At 43.1% G+C, this 19,770-nt stretch overlaps 2 protein-coding genes and 1 pseudogene across 5 annotated transcripts in view; 2 read left to right on the top strand and 1 right to left on the bottom strand.

Moving 5' to 3' along the window:
• LOC146672673 (uncharacterized) overlaps positions 1–19,770 on the bottom strand; it is a 128,970-nt gene that overhangs the window by 28,146 nt on the left and 81,054 nt on the right. The window lies entirely within an intron of this gene.
• Positions 6,683–19,770, top strand: part of LOC146672676 (uncharacterized) — a 35,535-nt gene continuing 22,447 nt past the window's right edge. Inside the window, exon 1 of the mRNA XM_085388256.1 lies at positions 6,683–6,912. The gene's annotated coding sequence lies outside the window, so the exon portion shown is untranslated. The remainder of the gene's footprint in view (positions 6,913–19,770) is intronic.
• Positions 16,499–19,133, top strand: LOC146672677 (uncharacterized; annotated as a pseudogene).

Below are 19,770 nucleotides of genomic sequence, written 5' to 3'. Positions count from 1 at the left end.
GTGAATGTGTGAGTGAATGGGCTTTCAACACAAGGCTTCTGCTGCTACCTTTAATTACATAATTAGCTAACAAGAACAAACTGTTAATTACCACCAAAGAACGGCTCCAGATTTTAGCTGCTGACCATTTTGTGAAACGTTGATTACATCAGCTTATTGTTGATTTTTCAACCTTAATATCAGCTGCTTTAAAGGAGCCTCGTTCTCTCGCAGTAACACTTTTCTTCACTAGATGCAGTGCAGGCACAGTCTGTGTTTCTAAACTACACACTAATGTTCATTGTTGTGCAGCTAAATCCTCCCTCTGGATGGGAAGAATCCCTGTCAGGCTTCAAACACCTGGCTTGGTGTTCTGGAGCTAATGTGTCACCTGTGAGGACTCTGAGATGAACACACAGCAGACACTTCAGTTCTCCGTCTGTGTGTCCTCAGTTTCCCAGCATGCCTTGGCTGTGGTGGTGGAGGTGAATGAGGGGGAACATGCTGCTCTGTCAGCACTCAGGTTTCATACCTGGTGATCTCAGAGGACAAAGCGGCGTTACAGCAGCGCACGTTGATGAGACCTGATGCTCTGAACAGTTCAGACTTCAGCCTCACTCTGAGAAAACAAACGACTGACTGTCAGCAGCAACTACACCTGCTCCATCAGTGACGGAGAGAAGAACTGAGACTGAGAGACATACAGCTGCAGGTCAAAGGTCAGAAACGCCCGCTCTTTGTACGGGTCAGGAGTTAGTACTGCAGAGGTCAGAGGTCAGCTTGCTGACAAACCATTTGAAACAGTTTGGAGCTAAAAGCACAACAGCAGAGGAAAGAAGAGACACTGCAGAGATGATGCAAAATATTGTGTTTTGTTCTCAGCTGTCAAAAAGTGTAACACACGTGTTCCAGCACAGCCTTTGTGTACTTTCACTTCTCCATACTGTCCATTGGAAATCCTGTTTGTTACTTTTTGATTTCGGTCCATGTGTCCAAAGCAAACTTCTGTCCCACACTTTCTCTGCTGACTCTTCACCGATGCTCAGATGATCTCAGATGATTTCACCAGAACTCATCAAAATTCGGGCTCCACAGAAACCCAGACGTCACTAAACAAGCGTAACAAGCAAAGTGAAAACTGGTCGTTCAGCTTTATTGACCAAAGATAAGCTCACATGTCACCTCATGACACAGACACTTATTTCCACAGCATGCACGAGGACTGACAATAAGTGTCTATAAAGCCACTTCTATCTGCCACACCTGTGCTTCTGTCATGGTTGCTCTCCTCTCACTCTGTCATTTATCCACAGTCTGCCTCCCTCTGCTCCGTCAGCTGACGTCCTCTCTACACCACCTGCTGTGTTTTATCCTGCAAAAACACATTTAAGAAGCGTTGCACCGAGTAACGGGAGGAACTGCTATAAAATACATTTAAAGGAGGTGGTGCTGAGTGCTGTGACTGGGGTCCCACCACTGACATCACGGGTGGAGGACATGTTGGAAAACTGCTACAAAGTGCTGTGCAGCCAGCAGAGCTTACAGTCTGTCCTGTGTGTCATACAGGCTCTCACACTTAGTGTTTCTGTGACACATTGAAGAGAAGTTTGTGTTGTTCACAGTTGTGCTTGTACTGAGTGACAGCTGACATGACCTAACAGGAATAATGTGTCTGTGCTGAATGAGAAGTAACACACAATGAAGTCTTGATGCATCTCAATCATCCAGGAAAGTGAGTCTGTTGCTTCTGTTCATCTGGACGCAGCGTTTTGTGGGAGAAACGTGTCGTCATCATCAGGTGACGTCTTCAGTCTCAGCTGCAGGTTTCAGTCTTACAAACAGGACATTTCCATAAAGACTGAAAGCAGCTGCAGGAACGATGGGCTGGGAGCTCCGTTCCTTCATCTTAATTATGCAGATTCTCAGGACCATTGATCAACAACCACTGATCCATGTCCATGAGTCCCATTCACAGAGATGTGGGAATGGCTGCAGTCACAGCATGTAAGATGGAAATAAATGAGAAGTATTTAGCTGAAGTGGATTTGATTTATGTTAGTTCTTTTTTAACTTGTAGTTCTACATTGGAAGATTATTGTGATATTGAAATATAAAAATACATTTATATTCTATTATTTTCTCAAAATAAGCGTCACACTCGTGGAAGCCGGTGTAGCCGCCGAAACGCCTGCATTTATGGAGACTTTCAGCCCCAGGTAGGCCAGTTATGGATCCTGGATCCACATTATGTCAGCAGCTGTTCTCCACCGTGAACTGTGTTCAAACAAACACGCTCACGCCTCACAGACGACAGCTTACAGTCTGTAGAGATAAAGTGACTTCGTACAGCCCCGACCTGCAGACGCTGTGCGCAGAGGTTCAGGAGCAGAAGTCCCGTTGTAAACATATCACGGCAGACCCGACGATGTTTGCATGAACGCGCTTTTCAGCATCTCTTTATTGACCACTTTACACACACGGTTGCTGTACGCACACAGCCGGCTGTAGCTTTGCAGCTCACAGCCCGACACACACCAACAACAGCAGAGAGAGCACAGACGTTAAGGCGTGATTGCGGGTGCCGCTCAGGTGCGTCCGCCTCCCCTGCAGCGGCGCTGCAGACCACGCCCACCACACGCAGTAACCAGGTAAAATACATACTTGGGCAGAATTTTGCAAATATCTATTTTTCATTTTGTAGCAGCATAGAGCTTTTTTCCAATTATTTTTTAAAAGTCAGGTCAAGGCTCCAAAAGCCCAAAGGCGATATAACAGTTTGTGTTTGCTACATGGATCATTGTAGTTCAGCTTTCCTTTGTTATATTTCTTTAAGAGCTCAAAATGTGTTCATTACATAAATCAAATGTAATTTTCTCTGTAGCACTTCATGGATTTCATAAGCAACACACTGTAGTTGTTCACACAAAGCATAAAGGTAAAAACAATATACACAGTGTTATCTTCATTTTAGATGTCACAAAGTATTTGCGGCTCCCAGTGTTTTCCCGAACCCTGACCCTTTGCGTGGAAACCGGGTCCAAAAGGCTCTTTGGGTGTTAAAGGTTGCTGACCCCTGCACTAGGCCCAACTGACACATATATTTGATTCCAAATACAAAAAATAATGTGTAACCTGCTGGAAGAATGTAGGAGGTTGAGACAGGATCTCAACACTTGGTGTCTGCAACAAAAGACAACAATATGTGGGCCGATCGTGGCTCAAGAGTTGGCAGCTCGTCTTGTAATCGGAAGGTTGCCGGTTCGAGCCCCGGCTTGGACAGTCTCGGTCGTTGTGTCCTTGGGCAAAAAAGCACTTTGGGGTCCTTAGGGACGAGTAAAGCGCTCTACAAATACAGGCCATGTAATGGCAGAAACATTCTCTAGTGTAAATCCTGACTAGTTCATTAACTACAGATCAGTTTCAGTGAACATTATTCACAGAGGGATCTGAGTTCCTTATACCAGACTCTACAGAAACTGTAACACTGTACAGCTCTGCGACTCAACAATATGACAACAATGTAACACACACTAGAATCATCAAATAAAGCCCCACTAACCACTAGAACTAGAACTAACTAACTAGCACTGGACACTTGCATATTAGAGATTTCTACCACCATAGGAGGCGAGATATCATCCTTGAACCAGAGCATCCAGCCCTCAATTTCGGACATAAAAAGCGACGTGGCCAGGCATGATAACACTTTGACTGAACTGCAGGACTGTGCCTCGAACCACTCTGACACCATCGCCACTCTCCAGGCCACTGTGGAGCGTTTGTCTGCGGAGGTAAAGAAGTTAGATGAGAGATGTGGAGCTCTTGAGGCACTCCAGGAGGAATCATTTAAGAACTGCAGGAATACCAGAAGGCACAGAGGGACCCAAGATGACTGAGTTGGTTCACACCTGTTGGCGGAGGCGCTATCTCTCGAGGAGAAGCCACTCATCGATCGAGCACATAGAGTGAATCGCCAGCGTCCCAAACAAAGTCATCTTCCTCGGCCCATCATCTTGAGATTGCACTACTACCACATTGGTGAGGAAATTCTGCTGAAAGCTGCAGAGAACAAGAACCTGATGTATAAGGGTTTTTAAAATAAACATCCTCCCAGATTTCCCTCCCTCTGTTGGAAACGCAGAGCCGCATTTGCAAATATGAGAGGAAGACTACGTGGGATGACCGGCGTCAGGTACAGACTGCTATACCCTGCAAAGCTGTTAGTGACCCATGGTGATGTGAGGAAAAGCTTTACCGATCCCAAAGAGACCGTAGACTACGCGGAGAAGCACCTCTCCCACCCACCTTCAAATGTATTAAAAGCAAGGATATATCTATATGTCTAACGCTGACACAGCACTGTGTTTCTTCTTTTCCCTTTATATTCCATGTAAAGGTGAATATGGAGCGTTTATGGAGCTCGTTTATTGAGCAGCTGTCAGTTAGAAGGTAAGAGTTACTAGGTTAACAGAGGTTAGCAGTAACAGTACGGGGAAGTATATTGTGTTGTTCTTTTGTTGGTTTTTATTTTATCGTACTTTACTTTGTTATTTTGATTTTACCTGTTGTGAGTGCTTCCCGTAATTCTCCTTTTTCTTGCGCCGCTGCAGCCAGAGTTCACAACATTACATATTTTTGTATCTATAAACAGGAAGCTGACACTCTCCAGACTTTATCAAAGGTGTGAGCGTCACAGCAGAGGCCTTTGTGTCAACGTAGCTGAAGACAAAACACAGAAACACATGAAGGAGATTTTCCTGGCCTGGATTTTATACAAATATTCTGCAGTACATCAAAAATGAAAGAAAACCATTAGTCAACATATGAACATCACCTCTGAAGTTACAGAGCTTTGACTGGAGACACAGCTGAGCGTTTTGCATTTTGCATAATTAATTACATAATTAATTATGTAACCATAATTAAATGGTTACATCATCTTTAAAGTCCCCAGAGATCAGGAAAAGGGCCTGAGGGTGCTGTGTTTGGAGTCTGCTGGTTACAGTGTGCAGGACCTCACAGGCTGCTGCAGCGTTAGCAGAGGGCGGGACATACACAGCTATCATAATCACGTGTGTAAACTCTCGTGGTAGATAGTACGGTCTCATGCTAACCGCTAGCAGCTCAATGTCCTTACAGCATAGCGTCTCTTTGATAGAGAAATGCCCAGAGTTACACCATCTATCGTTCACAAACACAGCCAGACCCCCTCCTCCCTTCTTACCACTCTCCGCTGTTCTGTCATAAGAGGCTCAGCAGCTAAAGCAGCACACCTGGGTCTCCCAGCCTATTAAAAGCAGCCCTTTGCTTCACCTGCTTCACTAAACATTATTATTTTAAGCAGAGTGGTGTGATTTATGTAGGCATTGCTGTGTGACAGGATGACTTTTCTTGCACACGCACCAAATGAGGGCGCACATGCTTCCACGCCCACTGGTGACTGCACACATCCTTTCAAGGAAGCATTTCATTCATCCCTAACAAATGGAACAAAACACTGTGCAGCGTGTTCAGGTTTGAACGTGGCCCTGGCTTCTCTCTGCATCCACCTGGCACATGCAACACACATCCACTCCCTGCTGAACTGCTTGTATTTGATGTGTTGAAGTTTTGGTAAAGTTTGAATAAATTCCACTTTATTTATAGGAACATTTCATCTGTGGACTCCTGCTTCCCCTCTCCTTGAGCCAGTTTGTGACGGGAACATGACATAAGAAAAGTAATTTATCCCTTTTTGATTCTGTGTATCTGGCGCTCATCCAGTGAGTTCACACTTGGCAGAAACAGACTGAATTTGTCTGGAGAACTTTGGCTTCAGCCAAGTTAGATAAACACACTGTGTCTCTGTCAAAACAGCAGTGTAGTTGTGGCACCCCTGTGAGGGAATGACCACATTAATATTATTTTGTGTAAAACACTCATGTAACGGGACATTTTTCATTGCTATATGTATTTATTTTCAGTTTCTTTAAGAGGATAGAAAATCCATGTAACAGGGATTCATTTTATGTTAGAAAGCAGTGAGGGCGGAACTTTGGTGCTTGCTCCGGGGTTTCGGGGTGCAGTAAGTGGAGCCCACCTTCCGCTGCTTCCTCAGACACGTTCTGGAGGAAAGCAGAGACGCATCGTGTCTTCCTTACTCTGCTCTTCACCTGCTTTTACAGGTCGGTACACGGTGCTCGCACCGAAAATGTTGTTTATTGTCACCATGGTTACCCACGTTAATGTGAATGGGAGAGTTAAGGCGGTCCGCCAAAGTTATTTATATGTAAACACGGGAGAAAACCAGAGGAGTGTCCCGCGCGACCGCACCGCGAGCCCGCTCGTTAGGTGGAGCGCTCGTGAAGCAGAGTCAGTGCGCTCCTATGCTCTGTGCAAACGTGTTGTAATGCTCCAATCAAATCAGTTCTGTGAGATGTGAATGTTAATAGTTCTGTTAAAGTGACTGAGTAGATTAGCTAGTGTAACACAAGCACTCTGAGCAACTCTGTGTAGCTAACAGAGGCATTCATGGGTTGATTCAACAAGCTGTGTTTCATGATGCACTAAATAGTGATTTTGCCAGTAAATTACTGGAGGGAACAAATGTAATGTATTTACCAATGCTGTTATTGAATAGAACTGTTTAGCCAGTAAGACACTGCAGAAGACAATGTGATGTGTTTATTGATATGATAAAAGGATGTAGCTGTTATGGAAAGAAGTGTGAACTTGAGAAACTGAACCAGTTAAAAAGAGTATATTTCACTGATGTTGTGAAATAAGTAAATGTCATTGATGTGAATGAGGAACCAGCTGAACAGTATATTGAAAGCTCATGTTTAGTGTTTTATAGCATTTATTTGTGTGAAATAAATCAGACTCAGACACGTTCTGGAGGAAAGCAGAGACGCATCGTGTCTTCCTTACTCTGCTCTTCACCTGCTTTTACAGGTAACATGTTTGTCATCGAGGTCTTCATCCTTGGGACCCGTAACATAGTAACTTCTTCATTGTTATACTTCTATAGTTTTCCCATTTTGTGAGCTGTGGATGTGGAAAGTGTCTCAGTGACACATCCACATGAAAACGGCGTTACCTTCGTTCATTTGCACGTCAAATGAACGAGCTGTTTGGACTTTAACGTCACAGCTGATGCTTCGATACTCGAACTCAAGAGTTCAGCTTCCACTCAGAGGTACAAGTACACACAGCAAAGATAAACGTGTACACAAGGTGGAACCCACAAGTGCACAGCTCCAACCAGAGATGGGCAGTAATCCGATTACTTTTTTCAAGAAACGAGTAAAGTGAGGGATTACTATTGCAAAAAAGGTAATTAGATTACTGTTACTTTCCCGTAAGCACGCTGTGTTACTGCGTTACTAAAACCGCAGCTGTGTGCAGATGAACAATGGATAATCTATCGAGTGTGGAGAGAGTGTGAGCGTGCAGCGTTTAAAGCGTGGAAGCACTGACCTTACTTTGAGTTTGACTCTGTAAAAAGTGACAAAAACATTAGCATCCGCTGTTCACTGCGTGGGAAGACAACATGCTCACTCACTATGTGTTAATGGGCATGCTTATTTATAACTTTGATAAAATGTCATAAAAATAATTCCATGCCAGCTCACCATTGGTGATCAGGTAGTTTCTGTTCCAGTTCCAGTCCCATAAATCATGAAGCTTGCTGCCAGAAAAGCTTCAAATCTCCTTTGAAAGCTGTTTGTGGTCTTGATTGTGGGAGCTTCAGTTGTCTGACTCCAGCTGCCACACAGTGCTCACTGATATCATTTGCAAAAACCCCAGTGTGACAATATTTATCAGTGAAGCAGAAATCAGGAAGTGACGACTTTTCTTTGAACATTTGCTAAGGCTAAGCTGTGCTTTCTACCACAGTTGGGAATTTCCTGGTTTACAACAAATTATTGTGTCAACACCGCATAAGATTTCAAACTACAGGAAAATCACTGGAGTTATAAGAGGCAGACAACGACACACACACCACATGCATGCTGTTGCTATTTATTGTGGATTAACCTGTCAAGGGCAAGAACAAAATAATTCTGCCTCAAATACAGGAAATCATAGCTTTCCTGTATTTCCTCCATTGTTGGCATGCTGGTTAGTGCTGTTGCTCCACAGTAAGAAGGTCCTGGGCTAAATTATCCATGAATGTAAACGGCTGTGTGTTTCTATCTGATAGACTGGTGAGCTGTCCAGGGTGTACCCTGCCTGGTAACCTATCACTTCAGGGTTATTTCCCAGCCCTGCTGCAACCAGGATAGAGATAGGAGGATGGTAGTTGTTGTAGACCCATTCAATTTCAATTGAAGGATTAAAATGTTCCAGGAGCTCAACTTACTCCATCTCAACATGTTTCAATCGTGTTTTATGAACACAACATGCAGGTTTACTGAATATGAAAAGGTTGTGTTGATTTAACTCAGTTGTTTAAGTTTCTGCCAAAGCAAAACCTTTGTGTGCAACCAGTGTCCACTATTGAATCAAGTAAATCCAACATGTTTTTTGTCAGTGCAAAAGGAGTTACGATGCCTGTATTCCTGCACAATATTGTCCCGGGAGGGAGGAAAACTTTCTGGTGAAGTTTTGGTTATTTTTGGGTTTTGCTTGACACTAGGTTGATTTTATCAGTGAGGTTTGGATTGTTTTCTTTCTCTAAGAGAGAGAAAGATGGTTTTATGCTTGGACATGTTTGCAATGGGCCCCAGTATTTGTTACTTTATTAGTATTTTATTGGTTGCGTTTGTTTGTGCTTTTGTTACAGTGCACTGAGATAAGAACATCTGAGAGGTGTGATCCACCGCTGGTGATATTTTGGTATTTTGTGAGTTCCCGATTTAACAAATCAGCTCTTTAATCCAGACCTGAGAGGTTGAACTTTAAAGCGCTATAAAATATTCTTACTGGAAACAGTGGCAAAGTGTTTTTCTCCATGATTATAATGGGCTTGGGAGAAATTCACTGATATGTGACATTGATCACATGAGAAGTCCTGAGCCTAAAAGGATTGCAGCGAGTCAATCCAGTCCAAAAACAAGGAACTGTTTCCTTTAAAATGATGACGTCATCTTGCTGGTGATGGAGCCTCGAATAGGTTGCGCGTGAGACTCCATTATCAGCAATATCTGGTATGAATGTGTGTGGATGTATGCATGTGACTGGACTGTGATGGACTGACGACTAAAAGTTTAACTGACTTGATACTGAGACAAAAACGGTGCCGACTTTAGGATTAGTGAATGTCCACAACAATTCACCCAGCCTGTAGAAGAAGGGTGGAGGTTTTGTCTTGCTTTGTTTTTGCAGGAGCAGAAGGATGACAGAGACTAAAGGGGGAGGCTGTAGCTTCACATGAGTGTGAGCTGCAGACTGAACCCTTTGGTTGCTAATGTTGAGTCACTGATGTTTGCATTAAGAAAATTGTGTTTTATTAGCTGTGTTTTAATTAAGGTATCACATTATATTGTTGTGAATGTTAAATGCTAAAGTGAAGAAAAGCTTTGATTTCACTCATGACTGAACATGTTATTATTAACCATAGCAGGCTGTAAAGAGTCAATTAGCTTTTATAGAGGGAAAAAAAAGGCCAAAAACTCTGTTAATACCTATGAATAACAGGCAATGATAGACTTGTCACATTCAAAATAGAGATATGTAATAACAAACACGGGTCCGTGTCATTTAGGTTCTCCATTGAAATAGTCAATCATTTAGAAAAGTAGAATATATATATTACAGATGGACCGATCCGATATTACGTATCGGTATCGGTCCGATACTGACCTAAATTACTGGATCGGATATCGGAGAAAAATAAAAAATGTAATCCGATCCATTAAATATCACGAAAGCACCTCACAAAACTTGCAACACGCCGTAACTCACCTCAGAAAGTTAGCAGTCGGAGCAGTATGCATCACGTGATAGAGCGGCTGTGGCATGCGGGACCTGTCGGTGGTCTGGATAGCATGTGGAGCTTCGCTAGCAACCCGGCATTTCATCTCCGACAAAGTTATCCCCGAGAGAAGTAAAGCAAGCGTGTAAGTCCATCTCTGAATGTTTGTAAAGCATTCCCACATTAAGCTTAACGAGCGACTGCCTCTCGCTCTCCGGCTGCTACTTCAATCGTGAAACTGATCAGCTGATCGGCTTTTCTGTCGCGTGTCCGTCTCTCTTGTTTGTTTTTGGTCCACTTTGCACCAGAAAGAGGAAACCAGCGGCTGAACAACAGCAGCACGTTTAAGCTTGATAAGCTGTTGTTAGAATTTATTTAATATTACTTTCTACACCAGGATCTTTTTCTATGTAGCTGACGCTGGTAACTGTGCAGGGGCGGATCTAGCAACGTTTAGCCAGGGGGGCCGACAGGGCATTAACTGGGAAAAGGGGGCACAAAGACAGACTTTTCTTTCTTATTCTCATTTAAAATGTCTAGCTTTTAATAAATAATTATCTGACACCCAAAGTTTTAATTTGATGTAAAATGAATAGAAGTCAATTACTGTATATGGTGACTATTAAGTCTAATATATATACCAATACCCTAGTAAGCTATAGTACTTTTTACTTTGGGAAGGTACCATCTGTGCAGTCTGCAATTTTGTTGAAGAAAGATGTTGAATCTATTTAATATTTCTTGAAAAATAATTGATTTCTGTGCATTTTTTTTCACACTGCATCAAATTAAGGTTGATTACGTCGATTAAGCATCATGAGGTGGAGCGTGAGGGGTGGTTCCCTATTTTTTATTTATTTATGTTGTTGCTGGGAGTTGGAACCCTATTAGTTAGGTTGCTTAATATTTACGCTAAGTACTCTTTAAAATACCAGAATAGGGAGGATGGTGTAGGTCTAAGTTTATTAGATTGATCAGTATTGCTGAACTATGAATTATTATTTTTTGCATACAGGTATAACAGAATAGCTTTAGTGTAGTTGTTGTTTTAAACTTGAGTATGAACTTGCAGACTTGCAAAATGCAGCAAGATATTTTAAAAAACAGTTTTGTTGATTAAAAAACACTATATCGGATTCATATCGGTATCGGCAGATATCCAAATTTATGATATCGGTATCGGACATAAAAAAAGTGGTATCGTGCCATCTCTAATATATATATATATGTCTCAACGCTGTTTCTCAATAATATTAAAAACCTAAAAACTATTGTTGTGGAAGATAGAAGTCACTGTGACAGCCCTCTGACTGTGGAGGACGTTTGTAATCCTATTTCTGCACTTAAGGCCAACAAATCTCCCGGCACAGATGGTTTAACTGCAGAGTTTTATGAATCATTTTCTAATCTCCTGGCTCCGTTCTTACTGCAGCTTTTCATAGGAAGTGTAGAGAATAACATCCTCCCTCCTACTCTTACTCAGGGTCTCATAACACTTATTCCAAAGCCAAACAAAGACTTACTTCTTATTGATAATTGGAGACCCATCTGTCTGCTCAATGATGACTATGAGATTATGGCTTTAGTACTTGCTAACAGAATGAAAGAGTTCTTGGACACTAGGGCTGCCACGATTTGTCGACTAGTCACGATTACGTCGACTATCAAAATCGTCGACGACTGATTTAATAGTCGACGCGTCGTTTGAAGCTTTGTAAGATCCCAAAAGACCCAGGAATAAGTAGCAGGATTTAAGAGTGTAATAACGGACTGAAACAGAAGATGGCAGCACTGCATGTACAAGGATGCCAGCTGCCATTAAACCCCGAAGAAGAAGAAGAAGAAGAAGCAGCTTTGTCCCAGAATTCATAGCGCGGCCCAGCTTAGTTTCCAACAATGGCGGTAGCTAGTTAGTTTTAATATTACTCTTATTATTCTTTCTGGGTCACAAAATAAACGTTTAACATATTTTCAGGCGAGAATGTAGCTGTGTAAACCTCAAATATCGGCTCAGTTTATCAGGACACCACATATTTTCAAAAGCGCTCCGACGTTTTTGGAGACATCTGTTACCCACTAGCTCGATAGCTAGCCGGGGGCTAGGTCACTAGCGCTGTGAGAACACCGGACTCCCGGCAAATTGTTTTCAAACCCACCGCCGTCTTTCGCTACTCAGGTTAAATATATATGAGTCACTTAGATAAATTAAAAATGTTATTGTTTGGCTTTTTTTTTCAGTATTTTAGTTGTTCCTGAGTAAATCGGTTTGTCTGAGATTAAAGTTATAGTTTTTACACAGCTGAATAAACGTCAAGCAGACAGCTGATCATCAGAAGTGTGAGATGCTGGAGAATTTACTCCGGTGTCCTGTTATATTTTAGATAGCAAGGAGTTTATTAAACTCCACCGAGACAATCTGCTAATTTCATTAAAATTGAATAAACTATCATCTTGTCTTTATTTTTAGTTAGCACCTTAAAAGCTTAAAGCTGTAAGCTAATGATAGTTATATAAGAGTAGATGCTGCTGGTGCAATAAGCTGTAGTTTTACGTCCAGTGGATGATGATCTGATTAGTTGACTAATCGCATAAATAATCGGTGACTAGTCGACTATCAAAATAATCGTTTGTGGCAGCCCTATTGGACACAATTATCGATGAGACACAATCAGGCTTTATGAGAAACAGACACCTTTCTAAGAACATGAGACTGGTTTTAGATCTACTTGATTACTCTGATTTGGTATCTGACTATAGCTTCATTCTCTTCCTGGATTTTTAAAAGGCTTTTGATACAATTGAACATCAATTTATTTTCCACTCTTTGGAAAAATTTGGCATTTTTCTGTAAAGCTATCAAAACCTTGTACACGAATGGCAATAGCTCAATTAAAATGATTAAGACTTGTGGAGCAGGGAAATTATTTTACTGCTATTGTTAAAGAATCATCATCACCATTGCATTAATAATATAATCTGCAGCATTGATATTGCATTCAGAGGTTTAACAGTGTGTCTTTCAGAAAGACTAAAAGTCACAGGCTGACAGGAAACAGAAAGTTTGCAGAAGTGAAAGCAGAGTCTAAGTTATTCTGAAGAGGTGAAATAGGGTGCAATTGAGGTCAACACATACACACACACACACACACACATTAGTTAGAATCATTTATAGGTGAGAGGTAGGAATGGGTATCGAAAACCGGTTCTTGTTGAGAACCGGTTCCCACTGTTTCAATTCCTTGGAATCGTTTGCCATTTTTGCAAACGATTCCCTTATCGATTCCAGTCGCCCCGAATGACGTCACCACGTTGCGGAGCGTCATTTACCTGGCAGGAAACACGGCGCCTAAGCGGCTCAAACGCTCAAAAGTTTGATTATACTTTATGAGAACCGATGACAACAGGGCAACTTGCAAAGTAGATATTTCATTTAAGGGAGGAAACACTACGAATATGCAAAAGCATTTGCTCACAAAACACGCGATGACACGTGTTTTTAATTCCGCTCCGGACTCGTGACTCTCAACCCAGCAGCAGCGCTAACGTTTGCACGTCCTCTCCCGTTAATGCGGCAGGTAAATAATCAACTAACAGTGCATATTATGTTAGCGCAATCTGCCTTATTACAAGACCTGCCATTACTGTACATGTAGGTGATCATGATGAGAGAGACAGACAGAGTCTGGCTGGCGCTCGCTGGCAGTTCTCGCTGCAGTCTACCGGTAGCGTCTCCTTTCAGGCCAGGATAGACGAATGTCACCGAGCAGTGTCTAAGTTTGTGGTCAAAGGTGGTCAAAGGCTTGCACCCATTTGCCACAGCAGATGATTTTCGGTAAGTGAATGTGTTTAATTGTAGGCAGGGACATTACTGGATATTCTTGTGTAATTGCCACAGAACAATTTATGTTATACTTTGTTATTGCTACAGGAGAATATTTATTTTATTATTTTACATTTACAATTTTTTTTCCTGGGGACCCTGTGACGCCCCATTGAAGAGCCGTAGGCTGGATCTCTTAAGATCTCACTGTTGGGTTTGTAAGGCCATGTTACTCCTAAATTTCTATCTTGTTCAAAGAGAAGATATAAAACAAAGTTCTAAGCTAATCGACCTTAGTGTTCTCCTTTAAAAAAAAAAAAAAAAAGAATCGATAAGAGAATCGATAAAGAATCGAATCGTTAAACAGAATCGAAAATGGAATCGGAATCGTTAAAATCTTATCAATACCCATCCCTAGTGAGAGGTTAGTTATGTTTACTCGCAACTGTGAAAGAGGAACAGTTTCTTGTTGTCTCTGCAAGAAAGGGGAACAGCGTCTGGCAGGATGTGGGGCTCGTGTTTCAGATGAAAATAGAAGACAATGTTCTTTTGAACTGTGTTAAAAGTCATTGTGGTTTTGATTTGACGTATGTATATATTCTGTCTGTGACGTATGAAGGGGCGTCATTAATTCAAACCCTGATGCTATAAAAATCTGTGTATGCTTTGAGTAAGTCGAAGATCAATTCCTGTCTGCGTACAGCGTTGTCTTCCCACGCTGCGTGTGTTCATTAAAATCATTGTTTGACCAAGATCTTCTGGACCATGGTTGTTTGTACTCTCCTTCCTCAATTTTTGAACCTTAACAGACTCCACCCCGAGATTTGAATTGTTATACAAGGAATCAGCACAGCTGATAAGGAGCTCATCATCAGCCAGCTAGCTGATGACACCACACTCTTCTTGAAGAATGCAAATCAAATCCGTCCAGCCCTTAGTGTTATTAGTGATTTCTCTGAGGCATCTGCTTTATGTCGAAATCTAAAAAAAAATGTGAATTACTAGCAATTAAAGGCTGCACTGCAAATGCTCTCTGTAACATTTCTGTTAAACAAGAAGTCACATATCCAGGACTGTTAATATCCAAAGACCAAAAGTCAAGATGCTCGTCAAACTTGTCAAACAGTGTTGGGGAATTCTCAATGGTGCTTGGTGCCATACCCTCAGGGACTTTAATGTTATATAAAAACACTGACAGCTCAATATCTGCCTCAGTCACTTTCCCTGATCCAGCTGAGTCAGCAGTGGGAAAAATCTGCTGATAGGTTTGTAGCATAAACCTATTCGCTGGAACGTTGAAGACAATATAATTACACCGCAAAGCAAGACACAAATAGGCAAGCTTCTTCATGTTACTCGTATACGGGAGAGAACTGGACAAAGCGCCGTCCCTTCGCTTGACCCCAGTTGCTCTCGTCCGTTCTCCCGTACCACTGTCCTTTTATTGAGGTTACATGAATATGCATAGGTTCATTAACATATGACGTCTACATACACACAAAGAGTACCTTGCCTGTGTGTGTGTGGTGGATGTGTGTGTGTGTGTGTTTGTGTGTGTGTGTGTGTGTGTGTGTGTGTGTGTGGGGGGGGGGGGGGTACTGCTAATCAAAGGGTCATAAAAGCACACAAGCAAACATCCTTGGTCAGGAAGAGGGTAGACCCCCCTCATCCTAGATAACACAGTAAGGAAGTCCAGCAGTTCATTATACAGTTCATTATACACAAAAAGCACTTAGACTAGAACAAACGTAACTACGTTAATCCTACCATAACACAATTAAACAAGGTACGAACTTTCCCATGCTCCCAGGATGTAGGTGTGCATTCCAGTGTGGAATACACACCAAGCCTCTGTAGCCTGTTAAAGATCACACAACTTATCACTACACAATTGATTATACACCTCTAAGCATCTATGGTTAAATATTTCTAAGCATAAATGACAATCAACAATACAAACTCTAACATCTGCTTTTCACAGGAACTTGGTAACAGCAATAAGAGAATACGTAGTTTATTCCAAGAAGATATCATGTCTCTCCCATATATAGAATATCTTACTGGAACCGACATGTTCCAGATATCACCTGGAAGACAGTCTGGATGATCCCATAAATATCTAATTGTGAACAAGGTGAAGGAAATCTCATATAAAATTCTTCATAAATGTGACCCAGCCAGTCACTATATGGTAACATTTAAAAGAGACATAAATACTAATTGAACTTTCTGTGGGGATCATCCAGAAACTGTGGCACATCTCTTTTGGTTCCTCTACACAGAGATTCTGGAAGAATTTAGCAGTTTTGTTATTGTCTATAGTTTAAGGGAGTTTTCTTTACAATGGGAAAATGTTTTATTCTTTTTCTTTAAGTTCCCCAGGAAGAATGATAAATGTTTTTTTATAAAAAATTTGTTAATACTTCTAGCTATTTTATATCCATAAATGTAAGTTTATTAATAAAACACCATATTTCGGCTTTTTTATAAGGATATGAATTGTACATACAATCAATTTCAGACTCAACCAACAAAAAGCCTCTCAGAACAATATTTATATTGTAACAGTTGCTATTGTAATGCAGTGTATCACCACATGGCGGCGCCTCCTGTCTCACGACTGGTGTCACCCCCTTTTTGTTCTTCTTCGCACTCCTCCTGTAATGGATGCTCCCGTGTGTACGCGGACTAGTGTGCTCTTTAGTAATGTGTGGTAGAGGTAGCACTTTTATTTTTGATATTGTAAATAAATGAGTACTTTTTGGAAGGTCAGAAGCTGTTGCTCATTCGCTGTCTACCTGCACACCTCCGCGGCTGGCTTCATCTCCACTGCACGTTACAACTGGCGCCCGAACTTTTTCCCCTTGGACTTCAGACGATTTTTGCATCCCGCCGAGGATTCTTCTTTTCTAGCACGTGAACTGTCTCGGAAATCCCCCCAGTTTTGCGGACGCTCGGACGTTTTCTCCAGCCATGGCCGCAGCCTCAGCTCAGGTGGGACCCGACTAATTTCTGGATACCGTGGTGTGCCGCTGCTCCGCTTAGGAGAAAGAAAAAGAGAGAAGCTGACTCCGCGACGCGAATGGACTCCGTGGATTTGTTATTTGTTGTTGGTTTCGTCTTCTAAGGATTAATTCTTCTGTGGAGAGCCTGGACATGAACATTTCTGCTGGCTTTTCATTCCCCTTTCCCTCTGCTGAGACTGACTGTAGCACATGTAAGTGATAGCTTGGCCGACTACAACCGTTGGTGCTGGTCTTCGGCTCAATATAACGAAACGACTTAAAACTAATCTTGCATTGAGCTCTAGTGTTGCAGACATACTATTGTAATAACATGTTTCTGATCACTCCAGTCTAATTTAAGTTGTTGGGCGAAATTTTATATGTGGTTTTTCTAAATTTAATCTTGAACGCATTTTTGCAGTTTTGTCTTTCTAGTCTGACCTAACTGACTCTTTTACTGCTATATCAATAACTGTGCTGTGCCCTGGAGCGGCTTAATTTTTTTGAAATCGCAATGGCACACTGCCCAGACGACTCTGACTCAGACATGGAACTTACCTCGTTACCTATGTGCCAGATAGTTGAAAATGTGACTCCTAGCCTTAGCCAACAAGTGGTGGAGTTAAGAACTGAGGTGAATAAGCTTAGTGATTGTTTACGTGACTCACTGAACATACAGCAGAGTTTACTAAGGCAGTGGGACCAACTCACAACGGGGAACTCTCCCCCTCCTGCAGTCCCACAGTCTCCTGTTTTCCCAATGGCCACATCGACACCTCATGTTCATGTGATGGACAAAACTGAACCCACCAACAGTACCAATCCGTTCCTGCCCAGCAACCCATTTCAACCTACAAATCCTTTCCTCCCATCTCACTCAGTTGAACTCAGCAGCACTTCCAGAGTGATTACATCACGCAAAGCTGGAGCCTCCTGTGTATGCTGGGGACGGAAAAGTGCAACCTGAGGACTGGTTAAATGCAGTTGGCACATACAAAGCCTCATTGAACCTAACTGATGGGCAATTGCTAAACGAACTGCCACACTTTCTTGCAAAAGAGCCCGGGAAATGGTTCAAAGCACTGAGCTCCCACATCACATCATGGGCTCAATTCTGTCAACTGTTTAAGACAGTTTTTCTGCCCTCCGACAACCAAGAACGCATCCTGAGAGGAATTTTGGATCGTGTTCAGGCTCAGGACGAGCCGCTCCCAACCTTTGTCGCCCACATGTTGAGTGAGTTTGACAAACTGAAGAGCCCCCCACCTGAAAAAGACAGAATTGACCTAATTAGTAAACATGCTCTCGAAAAATACAGAGTTGCCCTGTATGGCGCTAATGTCACTTCTGTAATGGACCTGCTGCTACGCGCTCATGAGCTTCACTCAGTGCTTGGACCACAAAGACCACAGCCTGCTTTATGTAGCAAAGACAACTATAAGCCTGAACCTTACTGCTTCAAATGCTCTCAGCCAGGGTTCACTACACGCACCTGCCCAAACTGTAACACCCAACCTCATTTGCCACAACGAGCCTCGAACACCGCTAGGCATGGCCCAGTCCAGCCATTGCCAGCACCTGGCGCCTCTCACCCTGGCCATGAAAAGGTGGAATTAAGCAGCACCACATCCCAGCCACAATACAGGCAGTCGGGAAACTACAGGGGGGGGAGGACATTTCACAGAGGCCAACCTTCCCCCAGTTACTAACGGAGCCTCACACGCCCGATTCACTACAGGGTGGACACAGTCTTGGACACTTGGAAGACAATTTTTCACAAGTCCACTGGAATACCCCACTAAGAACGAAAGTGAACTTCAATGCTTCATCTGTGGATGCTACCCTCGACACGGGTGCTTCCCTCTCGGCTGTACAAACAGATCTCATTCAAGTAAATGACTCTTACCCTAGAAACACAAGTGAGTGGAATGGTCCTGCACTTAACCTGCACTTAACCTCGCCAATAATGCTCCCTGTATCCCAGCGAACACCATGAGACCGGACAGTGTGCGCACCGCGGATGACGTCAGTGCGCACACTGTGTCTGAGGAGGATGTGCGGAAGTGCTTCAGGAAGGTGAACGCACGCAAAGCTACTGGTCCGGACGGGATTCCCGGCCGCGTCCTCAGGTCATGCGCGGCTCAGCTGGCTGGAGTGTTCACGCACATCTTCAACCTTTCCCTCTCTCTGTCTGTAGTCCCAGCCTGCTTCAAAATGGCCACCATCGTCCCTGTACCCAAATCCTCCACCATCTCCTCATTGAACGACTGGCGACCTGTAGCCCTGACCCCCATCGTAAGCAAATGCTTCGAGAAGCTGGTCAGGGACTTCATCTGCTCTGCACTACCCGACTCACTGGACCCTCTACAGTTTGCATACCGCCACAACAGGTCCACTGATGATGCCATAGCCCTGACACTACACACTGCCCTGTCACACCTGGAGAAGAGAGACACGTATGTGAGGATGCTGTTTGTAGATTACAGCTCAGCATTCAATACCATCGTTCCCTCGAAGCTGGACAGGAAACTGCAGGATCTAGGACTGAGCAGCTCCCTCTGCAGCTGGATCCTTAGCTTCCTGTCTGACAGACGCCAGATGGTCAGACTGGGCAGCATCACCTCATCCCCCATCACACTGAACACTGGTGCTCCACAGGGGTGTGTACTGAGCCCTCTCCTGTACTCACTCTACACCTACGACTGCACAGCCACTAACAGCTCCAACATCATTGTGAAGTTTGCGGACGACACTACAGTGGTGGGTCTTATCACCAAAGGTGATGAGACGGCTTACAGGGAGGAGGTCAGCGCCCTGACCCACTGGTGTCAAGACAACCATCTCACCCTCAACGTCGCAAAGACAAAGGAGTTGATAGTGGACTTCCGGAGGTGCAGAGAAGTACACACCCCCATCACCATCAACGGCGCTGCTGTGGAGAGAGTGAGCAGCTTCCGGTTCCTTGGAGTACATCTGGCCGAGGATCTTACGTGGTCAGTACACATAAACAAAACAGTGAAGAAGGCGCAGCAGCGCCTCTTCTTTCTCAGGAGACTGAAAAGATTCGG

Source organism: Rhamphochromis longiceps, linkage group LG3 (assembly GCF_057381845.1).
Source record: "Rhamphochromis longiceps isolate RC_006_pf linkage group LG3, R_longiceps_female_GT1.1, whole genome shotgun sequence".
In the NCBI taxonomy this organism is placed as follows: domain Eukaryota; kingdom Metazoa; phylum Chordata; class Actinopteri; order Cichliformes; family Cichlidae; genus Rhamphochromis; species Rhamphochromis longiceps.
This window is presented reverse-complemented; position numbering and strand designations above follow the sequence as displayed.